General features: G+C 35.6%; 1 protein-coding gene across 18 annotated transcripts in view; it reads left to right on the forward strand.

Annotated features, from left to right (window-relative positions):
* The window catches only part of RALYL (RALY RNA binding protein like), a 736,337-nt gene that overhangs the window by 518,199 nt on the left and 204,975 nt on the right, over positions 1-13,163 (forward strand). The gene's annotated exons all lie outside the window — the stretch shown is intronic.

Raw genomic sequence — 13,163 nt, forward strand, 5'->3', positions numbered from 1 at the left:
TGTTGTAACAGGTACGGCATGGTTCAGGATCTGGATATTTTCCAAATACTTGAGTCTCTTTGGTTGTAGCAATGACAGTGATGGCAGATTATCTGGATGGGTCAATGTAATCACAAGAATCCTTCTACTAAAGAGGAAGGAGAATCAAAGTAAGAAAAGGGAGACATGGTAATGGATCCACGAAGTGGAGTGATGCACTAAGTTGAAGGAAGACGCCATGAGCCAAGGATGGTGGGTAGCCTCTAGAAGTTAGAAAAGGCCAGCAAAGAAATTATCTCCTGAAATCTTCATAAATAACATAGCCCAACCCATACTTTATTTTAAATGTCTAACTTCCAAGACCATCAGAGTAAATTTGTGTTGTTTTAAATTATCAAATTTGTGGTAATTTGTTAAAGCAATAACAGAAAACTAATACACTCATTCGATTCATAAATATTTGTAGAGCAACTAATATATCTCAGACACTGGCTGGCTTCTGGGGATAAATGTATTAGCCCATTCTCACACTGCTAAAAAGAAGTCCCTGAGACTGGGCAATTTATAAAGCAAAGAGGTTTAATTGACTTACAGTTTCACAAAGCTGGGGAGGCCTCACAAAACTTATAATCATGGCAGAAGAGGAAGCAAACACATCCTTCTTCACATGATGGCAGGAAGGAGAAATGTCAAGCAAAAGGGGAAAAGCCCATTTTAGAACCAACAGATCTCATGAGAACTCACTTATTATCACAAGAACATCATGGAGATAACTGCCCCCATGATTCAATTACCTTCCATTGGGTCTCTCCCACAACATGTGGACATTATGGGAAAAACAATTGAAGGTGAGATTTGGGTGGGGACACAACCAAACCGTATTAATATAATACATGAAAACTTGAAGAGGAAATAATATTTTCAGACTCATTTTATGAGGCCAGCATTACTCTGATACCAACGCCTGTCAAGGGCACTACAAGAAAAAAAAATTACAGGCTGATATTTCTGATGAACATAGTTGTAAAAATTATCAACAAAATAGAAGCAAATAAAATTCAACAGCATTTTAAAAGAATCAGTGATCATGATCAAGTAGAATTTATCCCTGGGATGTAAGAATCATTCAAATATGTAAATCAATAAATGTGATTCACCATATTAACATAATGAAGGAGAAAAACCATATGATCATCTCAGAGTTGAAGAAAAATACATTTTACAAAATTTAACATTCTTTCATGGTTACAAAAAAACTCTCAACAAATTAGGTATAAAACTAATGTACCTCAACACAATAAAGGCCATATATGAGGAACCCACAGCTAACATTTAACCCGTGGTGGAAAGTTGAGAGTTCTTCTATGATTAGGAACAAGATCCCCACTCTCTCCACTTCTATGCAACATAGCACTGGAAGTCCTAGCCAAAGCAACTGGGTAAGACAAAGAAATAAAAGGCATCCAAATTGTAAAGGAGGAGTTGAATTTTCTCTGTTTGCAGATGACATGATCTTATATAGAGAAATCCTAAAGACTCCACCAAAAATCTGATTCGTATCAGTCCATTAGAACTGATAAACAAATTCAATAAAGTTGCAGGATACAAAATCAACATGCCAAGATCAGTAGTGTTTCTATTCACTAACTATTGGAAAAAAAGATTAAGAAAACAATCTCATTTACAATAGCATCATAAAAAATATATCCATGAGTAAATTTAAGCAAGGAGGTGAAACACCTGTATACTGAGAACTATAAAAAGGGATGAAAGAAATTGTAGAAGACACAAATAAATAGAAAAATGCCTGTGTTTGTCGATTAAAAGAATTAGTATTTTTTAAATGACTACTAAAAGCAATCTGTTGATTCAATAAAATACTCACCATAATTCCAATGACATTCTCCACAGAAATACAAAAAGCAATCCTAAAATATGTATGGAACCACAAAAGACCTTCAATAGCCAAGGTAATCTTGAACAAAAAGAACACAGCTGGAAACATCATACCACCGAACTTTAAAATATATTACAAAGCTAAAATAATCAAAGTGGCATGGTAGTGACATTTGCCAATAAATTATTGTTTTATGATATGCTCTAACCAGAAACACTGGAATAGGCTGTTTTTGTGTATGTTGTATTTGATATGTATTTTGAACAGCTACATGGGTATATCCAGTAATAATAGCTAATACTATACTTGTCATTCTTCTAAGCACTTTTTATGTATTGACTCATTTAATTCTTATAGCAGTCCTGTAAATATATAATAGGTGAGGAAACATTTATAGATGAAGAAACTGTGGTACAAAAATATGAAGTAACTCGACCAAGATCACACAGCTGACAAATGGCAAAACTAGGATTTAAATAAGGCAAGACAGTGTTGTTCAAGAACCAAAGGTGTTAAACCATAAAAATTGTAATGCCTATTAAATTTAAACAGAGTTCTACACAGGTATTTGGTCTACAAACATAAATTTATTAAGGAAAGTAAAAAAAAAATGGCACAGAAGCCAATAAATGGATTTTTCAGGAAAAAAGATAATTAATATTGTCAGATATTAACTAATATCAAGAAGAATTAGGATTAACCAGAAATGCCTTGATTTAGTATTTTTATTATAAAAGTTTTCTTTTTTCCATTTTCTGAAGCCATATTTATTAATCACTATTTCTTGATAATGTGTCAGGTCTACACATATGTTTCAGTAGTTTATTTTTATTTTCAGTAATTTTTTAAGCTGTCACTAATCTGTTCATGTCATGGGCACCAACTCATACACATCTCAGCTTACATTTTTATAATATCATCTAAGACATAAATAATTTATTCTGCTTCTGCTGAAAATTTCCAAAATGTCATGCCCCGTGATCTTCATGGAATTCTTGTCATATATGTATTGACATATTACAGGGCCTTCTATCACCACTGACTGCCACTTTTCAAAACTAGAACCATTATTTCAAGTGTCAGGGTACTGATTACATTCATTCTCTTTGATATAAACAGACATTTTAACTGGTAGTATTGAAATATTATTTTTGAAAACTTTATGAATCACGTATTATAAGCAAAATTTTACGATTAAGATGATGGTTATTTTATCTTTATCCCCTTGTATCTTGGACAAGTATACACTTAGTATTGGTTGCAAGAAGCAATGAAGTATAGAATTCTATTTACTAATTGTTGTTTTCTTAATCTGAGTAATGAGAAATTGTTTGCACTATGATTACAAATTGGTAGCAAACTTAGCAAAAAGAAAAAGCATGTATCAACATTATTTGTTGAACACCAATTATGTATCATCATCCTGTTCTTAGATCAACATAGTCCACTGAACTTTCTACCCCTCTCAGTAATTCTGTCACTAATGCTTAATTATTGTTACCCATGGCTCCATTCTTTAAACACTCCTAATACAGCACTCATTCACTCAGCCTCAGAGAAGAGTGGACTACTCATTGTCAAGGGCCATTTTTTCAATACACTGTCATAGCACCACAAATCTGCTATGAACAGGATGATGAATCAAATGAATGAATATATTCTGTAAGTTTGTGATCACATGATTAGTGTCTGTATTCCCAAATAAAAGCTATACCAACAATCATGTCTGTTTTTACTTAGCATTACATCAACCAGATGACACAATTTAAGTGCACAAGTATACTATTAAAAAACTGAAGTTAAATTCATTTAATTTAAATGAGGGATCATATGTTAAATCCTAAATGTTATAATAAAAAAAGGTTAATCTTATCCAGATGGGAACATAACTGTTTATGCTGCTGAAAACATATGTGATCATCAACCCAAGAAAAAGGCAACCACAAAACAGAAATTTTTTTCCTCATTCCATCAAGATTAGGTAGTCACAAGCTGAAATCTTGGTTCCTTCTTTGTTATACTATTTTCCTACAAATGTTTCTTTAAATGGTCTTAGAAGTTGGGAGCCAAAGGTTTTTAAAATTGAATAATCACCTTTTCACATGCTGTATTTCTGTTCAGATTTTGTGAATCCTCTAATGACTCATTTAAGTATTTATTGCGCTCTCCAGGTGAGCTTTCTATAGCTTTTCAAGGCATGATTTAAAAATAATATAAGATTTTGTGTTTGCCAAACTAAAGAAGTTTTGAAAATAAAATGTGAGACTCTTTTTTTCCTACCATAATTTCTGTTTCTGTATCTAAGGCCGTTTAAGTAAACATCTAAAAATGGTTTTTATAATGGTAAGAGAATCATGAATTTCATTTACATATTTACTGTTCACATACTGCTGTGCTGGTAATGGCATATGCAGAGTTTATTCAAATAGTTCTATTTGAAACACATATAAGAGGTCAAAGAATATCCAGGTGGTTCTAAGCCCTTTAGCAGACACAAATACACACAAAATGAGGATTGGAGATGGATTTCTGAAATGCCCTTGGGCTATGTAATGCTAAATTATACCTGAAAATTCATTCTATTCAACTCAGCAGGCTGAAGTAGCTCATCAATGTGGTGTAATTATAACTAAATAGGAACAGGAAAGGAATTAGGAGAACAGGATTGCTGTGTATAATACTTTTGTAGACAGGCTGAAATGAATTCTATTAATGTATAATATTTTATGCACATTTTAAATTGGAAATAATTAGAAATTTTGGGGTAAAAATGTTGATATTATTCTTAGAAACAAAATTATGCTGAATATGATCCATAAATCAAAATTGATGTTTTTTAAAGTCCATAAAGAATTACATGTCATAGTATTGGTTTTTGTCTATTTTAGACATTTATATTTTTAAACTATGAACAAATCTTCTTAATGTCTAGACCAACATTTTCAAAATAGTTTGGTTATGTGTGTGTATGGGCACCTAATTTTCTGATATAATGTTACCTCTTTTTAAATGGAAATTTGTTCTGGGTCATTCTAACCTACTTGATTATTTTCCCTGAAGAACATTTTCCAAATCCATAATGGACCTTAGATTAGTGCAAATATATCATTTCAGTGGACTTCATGCACTGATTAGGCTTTACTTGAATATGTTTAGAATCACAATATAGGCACCTCTAGAATTTTTTTTAAGTTTTAAGTTCAGGAGTGAAAGTGCAGTTTTGTTATACAGGTAAACTTGTGTCATGGGGGTTTGCTGTACAGATCATTTCATCACTCAGGTATTAAGCCTAGTACCTACTAATTATTTTTTCCGATCTTCTCTCTTCTCCCACCCTCCACCCTCCAAAGGCCCTAGTGTCTGTTTTTCCCCTCTATGTGTCCATATATTCTCATCATTTAGCTCCCACTTACAAGGGAGAACACACTGTACTCTTTATCTGGAGTACGAGGATAGGTAAGTATCAGAATGCATTCTCTATTGAAATCTCACATATCAAATATATTCTCCCATTGTCTGACACTTTAAAAGCATGTATATTTGCCAAAATGACAATAACCCCAATAATTCCAACTAAAGTAAAATCCTAGATAGTGTTCTCTATTCTCAACTGTTTTCTGAATTTGGTTTCTTTGACAATTAGTTTTTCAACACATGAGATAGTGGTATCATGAACTGGGTACAGCTTTAGAAGCTCACAAACTTAGACTCCAGCTCTGCTTCTTTCTTGCAAACTCTTTGAACTTGGCCCTTGAACCTCAGTTCCCTTATCTGTAGGATGAGGACTCCTACCTCACATCACTGCTTTACAATTAAAGTAGCATAAACAAAATCCCTCACACAAAGTAAGCACTTAATAATTGTTCATTTTTATGATTCCATTTAGCTTCTGTAATTGATTAGTGAACTATTTTAATTAAAATATCTCATGTATTTAATTCATTGCTTACATTGTAAAGCTAACATTAGTGAACTCTAGGGGTGATGATGCAAAATTATAATATAGAGTCCCAACGATAATAACATATATTCTTTGAAGAAGAAAATGCAAGGTATCATACAGTGGAGTGCTGAGTCTCAGTTCATCTTTTTTAGCATCATGTATTTATTACCTGCCTCACACCAAGAATTTGTGCCCTACTACCACATATATAAAATAGAGTAGAAATACAATGAATTTTATATAGATAAAACACAACAGAGGAAAGAAACCCCACAGAATAGAAAGATGAAACCAGATACTCTAGTTCAGAGTCCAGAAAGAAGAAAGTCAGGGCAAGTTTCAGGAAAGACAGATGTTGACTAAGATAGAATCAGCCAGGAAAAGAGAAAGGCAGAACTCTGAGAAGTCAGCAGTGTGTACAACAGGATACTTCCTAATTTATGTCTCTGCCCTCCTCTGCCTCACGTGCCACTTGCTGGTCCCCACCATTGTCCTGGGTCTTCTGTGCTTAAGAATTTTCTCCAGCTACAATCTGGCCACTGAAGAATGACACATCCTACAAACACCTCAGAACACTGTTTTGCTAGGAAGCTTTACCACTCACAACCCTGTGGCTTTTAAGATAGGTAGGTAGGTAGGTAGTAGGTAGGTAGGTAGGTAGGTAGGTAGGTAGGTAGGTAAGTAGGTAGATAGATAGATAGATAGATAGACAGACAGACAGACAGACAGACAGATAGGATAAATAGATAACAGACAGATGAATAGGTAGTAGATAGATAAGTGTATATATCCTATTCTGTAAATTCTTTCATAGTAAGATTCTATGCATAATTTTCATGATCACAGAAACTAATATGAATTCAAGGATGTTTTAATTTTTTTTTTTTTTTTTTTTTTTTTTTTTTTTTTGAGACAGAGTCTCGCTCTGTCGCCCAGGCTGGAGTGCAGTGGCCGGATCTCAGCTCACTGCAAGCTCCGCCTCCCGGGTTCACGCCATTCTCCTGCCTCAGCCTCCCGAGTAGCTGGGACTACAGGCGCCCGCCACCGCGCCCAGCTAGTTCTTTGTATTTTTTAGTAGAGACGGGGTTTCACCGTGTTAGCCAGGATGGTCTCAATCTCCTGACCTCGTGATCCACCCGTCTCGGCCAGGATGTTTTAATTTCTTATCATGATTCTCTATAAACTCAGTACTATCCCTTCATCTCAGGACACAGTGGAGATGCTCTGAGACGAGCATCTGTGAGCTACTGAGACGAGCAAAGTTGTGAGCTACTGAGGAAGTATTTTTCATAAGTAAAAGATCTCTAGGGAGCATGGTACAGCAATTCTCCCACATCATGCTGGTCTAGTCCCCTCCAGCTGTTAAAATACCATAGACTGAGTGGCTTATAAACAACAGAAATTTATTTCTCAGAGTTATGAAAGCTGAGAAGTCTAAGATCAAAGTGCTGGCAGATTCAGTGTCTTGTGAGGACCTTCTTTCTGGTCAATAGAAGGCAACTTCTCTTGTGTCCTCAGGTGGAAGAGGCAACGGATCTCTCTGGGGTCGTTTTAATAAAGGCACTAATCACATTTGTGAGGGTTCTGCTCCCATGACCTAATCACCTCCCAAAGGCCCCACCTTTAAATACATTACAGGAGGCATTAGGTTTCAATGTACTAATTGGAGAGGAACAAAAACATTTAGACCATAGCAATGCACACCTCCAATAAACTATATTATCGCTTCCATATGTCTGTGAGGTAGTTTGTTGCATATGATAGTACCTTTTATGTGGCTATCACCTGAAAAGAGATCTTGTGCTTTTTAAAGTTCAGGATTATTTTACATTATACCTTTAAGGTATAAAATAGCCAATATTTGTTAAAAATATGTTGAAAGGAGGTAAATTATTTACATAGGCATAAATAATTTCCTTCATATTTTTAAGTATAATCGCTAGGAAATTAAAGACATTTTTCAACTCTTTTGTAACCATGAAATACTTGAACCCATCCAAAGAATAGAAGATAAAGGATAAAGGGTAAAGGACAAAGGATAAAGAAGATAGAATTTCATTATCCTTAAAACACTGCAAATTTATCCAAGTATAAATGAGAAAATCAGGCAACCAAGAAGATAAAACTAAGTCTGGATAATCAAATTTAGGCTACAAAAAGATAAAACTCAGATAAAATTAAATGGAAAGCATACAAAGAAAGGGAAGCAACAAAAACAAGAATGCTAAAAAACAATTACCACTAAGGAGATGCAGTAAAAATAAAATCAATTGTAATTTGAGTTATAAAGGATAAACATTTTTGGCTGTGTTTAATACTTGCAAGTATTAAATATTTCAGAATCATAATAATTTAAAGACTTCTTTGACAATGCATAGGAAACTGGACAAAGTCCAAAAAAATGAATAAAGACTTAATAAAACCCAATTATAGTTTAAAAAAACAATGAAAGTCTCTTCCGGATACATAAAAAAACTGAACAAAACTAAGGAGTACAGAATTGATTTGTTTGCTTATTTCACTTTTAGCGACAGTCAAGAATAAAGAAGCATCTTTCTGGAAATCGTTATTTTTCCCTAATTTGAATCAATATCACAAGTGAAAACTTGAACCAAACTTAAGGAAGTTTTTTATTTCCTTCAATTCAAGAAAGAACGATGATAAATAAAGTAAAATGAGGCATTGAATGAAATGACAAGATGTTTTTAATATGATAGCCATTAAATATTTTAGTAACTACTTTTAGATTACCTACTTACAGGACAGCACTTGACTTGGGGTGGATGGATGTGGGTCCAGATCTCCAGGCAGTTGTCAAGACAGCAAGTAATTTAATACAGATGAGTGTTAAAGATACAGATATATATTTGTTTAATTGCTGAAAAAATGGATTGGTGATCATTCTGGGGTTGAAAATTATTTGGTTGTTATCCTTGAAAGAACCTGAGGAGAGTATTCATATAAAGAATTTATAGGAATTGTATGAATAAGGAGGTGTTTCAAAAGAAGGAAGCCTTGATCTCTAAGAGGAGAAAAGCGAGTGTTACCACAGGGGCAGCTGATATGATAAGGAGGATAGGGTAAGAGAAGGGTCCCACCCATGCATCATGGTGCTGGGTGATATGAATGACCTAGGAGAAAGGTTAACTGTGAGTAACTTTGCATCTAAACCTGATAAACATTTTCTGTTCAAACCTGAGAAAGGAGAATTGAGATATCACTTCCTATCGCTCTTGGAAGTCCTGATTGAAGCCCCTGCTGGGAGTACATGGTCCAAGTTGCATGAGTTCATATACCTCGTCTTCCTTCAGTTATCTGTTCAGCAAACTTGTAGGAGCTGTCTGGTCTGTATCGGACATCTATTAATGAAGAATTTGGGCAACAGAACTTTGCTGCATCTTTTCAGCTTTAATATTTAATTATTCTAGCAATTCTCTGAAATGGAGGCATCATAAAATTCAAGCTAAAGATTTCTGTACACTCTATATACAGTGTATTGACAAAAATGCTTAGAAGGTTTATGAAATTCAACACATATTTTAACTTGAAAACCAGATAAAGATGTCAATACTCCAGAGGAGCTAATAATTCGATACATTTGATATTCTGGAAATACCCAGTTAGGGTTTTATTTGGAGGAAAGGATGAGGGCTGGAGGATCAGGAAGAGAGGGAGTGAGGTGACTCCAGTAAGACAGGGTACTCATCCCTGCTGCAGAGCTGAGAAGGCCTGTTCTGTTATCCCAAGTCAGCTCTGGCTCCAAACATGAATGTCCCTGCCAGGAAGCCAGAAGCCCTGCAGTCAACTGGATTCACCCCTTCTAGAAGGTAATTTAGCACAACTAGTTGTGGAAACATGTCCCTTGTGGAGTCTCATCTCCTGTTTCCTGAACAACTACTCAAAATATCCCTTCGCCTCACATGGCATGTTATGTTGAACTGTCTTGGGAGAAATATTAGCCAGATTTTAATCAGGACACTATGTCTTGCCCTCTGTGACACTTTATTCAGACATAACTTCTTAGCTTCACTTTACCGAAGCATCAAATAAGAATGATGATGATAATAAAAATGAAACCAATAATAACAATACATACATCATAGGACTGTTCTCAGTGTTCAATGAAATAATACATATAATACTTAGAAAAGACCTCAGCACCCAATGAGCATTCTCTAAATTTTAGCTCTTTTTAAATCACACAGCATTCACTCCCTGTGTTGAGTTCTGGCAAATATGATTTCCTTGGTTTCAGTACATTACTGGTGACACCATAGAGCCCCTTTTAGGTAAGTTTCCCCTAGAAGCTACCCAGTGCATTGCCACGTAATTCGGCCCTAAATCATATTGACCTAGTTTCCGGTAAAATGCTCTCAACACAACTATGTAAGTCATGCTGTGTCCCTGACCATTACCTCTACATGTCCTCATTTGGCTAAAGTTTACCCATTTTCAAAATTGGGATAGAGATACCCAAGTAACAGAATATTATGTGACATGATATATATTTAGCACAGGGCTAGATGCATAGTCTCTCTCTCTCTCTCTTTCTCTGTCACACACACACACACACACTCTTTCCCTTTCTCTCTTCCTCTTTCCCTCTCCCTCCTATCTCACTCCCCACTCTCTCTTTCTTCCTTTTCTTCCTCTCTCTCCTGTCTGTCTTCTATTTATTATTCTACTACTGTTAAAAGGACAGTTTATATTATACATTTATATTAAAAGTATACATGCTATAGGCTTTTATTTCTACTGGTTCCTTCCATCAAGAAATGAAAGGTATAGATACAATTATTTGATTTTTAATGAGAATTCATGTATCCCAATGTATCAACACTCATTAGATTTGCATTTTAAGTGTGGAGTATAAAGATCAATTTAAGTAAAAGAAAAGTAGATTGTAGGGAGTAGAGGAGGAGATAGTTTGTTAATTAAGGCATCTTTTGGCCTCTGTTGTTATAGGCATAAAACTGATTTTGCAAACAAAACAACTCTAGCCCATTTGGGATTCTTGAAGAGGGTAGGAAGAAGAGTGGGGTGCCTGGACATGCCCCTCTCTTCAACTTTTCTCTCTGTCCCTTATGTCTATATTTTGTCTTCCTACTTTTTGGAATGAAGGTTTCCCAGGTTCCACTTTCACCAAGGACTCTGCACCCCCTAAGCCACTGCCCCTGCCTTTCTCTCACCTGCCTACACTACTGCGGCATGGTGCTCATGAAGTTGGCTTGTATTCACCGGGTATATGTGAGATCCCCAAACTTGCTGGCCTCAAGCCCTCCAGGATCCAAGCCATTAGGCCCAGATGTGAGATTCAGGAGTAGATGCTCTAAATGCACTGATGTGAGACAGAAAAGTAACATAAGAAAAGACTGATGAGATGGAAATCCCCTATATGGAGCCTAAGAAAGTCAGCCCTGATATAAAGGTCTGGAGGAGAAAGCTGGGCCAAACATTGATGAGTACAAGTCAGGCTAGTTGTTTTAGTGTGTATCTGTTTATATATACATGTGGATTTTAATGTGTATAGGTGTGATGATCGATGAGGCTGAAGGGTGAGGGCTTCTTGTCCATATGAATGAAGTTAATTAAATTGTCATATGGTCTTTCCAAAAACTATTCAGATTGATATTAATTATAGATAATGGAGAATTAAAAAATGTAAAAAGTGAAAAACTACAAATTTGACTGTATATAGTCAAAGAATAATGCTAATATCAATGACATCTGAGTCATTAGTCCATTACTGCCTAATCATCACCATGTTTATTCATATCATAAATATATACCACCTATGTCAGAAAAACTGTTTTACTTTTATTAAATTGCAACAGTTTTCATGCCTTGTTGGTCTTACGGCATTGGTGCCCAAGAAATCAGCAAATAGCTTTTGTAAAGGAGTCATTGCTTATTAAATATGACTTTGTTTCTGTGACTTTAAAATACATCAGTAGATCTTCATACTTGTGAATATATACATTTCATCAAAATCTACATATTGAGAATTCATATAATGAGAGAATGCATTCAAATTAACATTGGGACTAAAATATGTGAAATAACAAGTATTTTAATTACATAGAAAAGTTACTGTAGTCAATAAACATGAATTAGCTCTTGTCTAAATTTATTGAAAAAGAATTTGTGATTGTATGGACTTTATAACTGAAACTTGTTTATTAAAATTCATTCATAGCCGGGCATTGTGGCTCACACCTGTAATCCTGGCACTTTGGGAGGCCGAGGTGGGTGGATCACCTGAGGTCAGGAGTTCGAGACCAGCCTGGCCAACATGGCAAAACCCTGTCTCTACTAAAAATACAAAAATTAGCTGGGCGTGGTGGCAGGCACCTGTAATCCCAGCTACTCAGGAGGCTGAGGCAGGAGAATCGCTTGAACTTGGGAGGGGGAGTTTGCAGTGAGTCTAGATCGCACAACTGTACTCCAGCCTGGGTAACAGAGTAAGGCTCCGTACCACCACCCTCCCCAACACACACACACACACACACACACACACACACACACACACACACAAAACAACTCATTTATTCCACAAATGTTTATTAAGAGCCTACTTTGTGCCAGGCATTGATCTAACCTCTGGATATACATCTCTGAAGGAAATGAAGTTTTATCCTCAGAAATGTATGTTCTAATAGGAAGAGAAAGACAGCAGTGGAATGTATAGTAATACAGACACTGACTATGCCCTAAAGCAGGAAATAACCATAGTGGTCTTTGACAAACGTCTTACCAAAGAGTTTAGTTAGTCAAAAGTCAAGAACCCTGAACAGAATATTGCTGAACACTTATCAAATATTATTCTTGGTATCTGTGGTTACAAAATGTAATTATTTAAGTAAAAAAAAAAAATCCTTTACACTGAAATAACGCTTCTATTAAGGAGAGTTATGGAGACAATATTTCCAGCTACTAGTAGGTAGCCTGGATTTGTTCACACTTAAAAAAAAATTAACTTTCAACAGTTGAATATCTCCACTTCTGCTTCTTGGCAAGAAGGTGAAACTTAATACATAACAAGGAAGTCTTATGACATAGAAATTCTTCACTCGCATGTGGGTCCTTCTGCATTTTGAATAACAACTGAATTTCAGACACCCCAGTCAGCACCCAAAGGTGTTTTTGAAACCATGTTCTCATTTGGAGTGTTTGGGAGAGGCAGTGTTCCTGGGCTTCTGCTGCATGCCAGGCATTGCTCTCAGAAAAGGACAGTACAAGCCATAATGAAGGCAGAGCTTCCACCTTGTCCACTTGAGTGACAGTGTGAAACATATTCAGATAAGATTATGCCCCAAATACTGTCAAAGTAGAGAACTGAGGACT

This window comes from Macaca fascicularis, chromosome 8 (assembly GCF_037993035.2).
Source record: "Macaca fascicularis isolate 582-1 chromosome 8, T2T-MFA8v1.1".
Taxonomy (NCBI): Eukaryota; Metazoa; Chordata; class Mammalia; order Primates; family Cercopithecidae; genus Macaca; species Macaca fascicularis.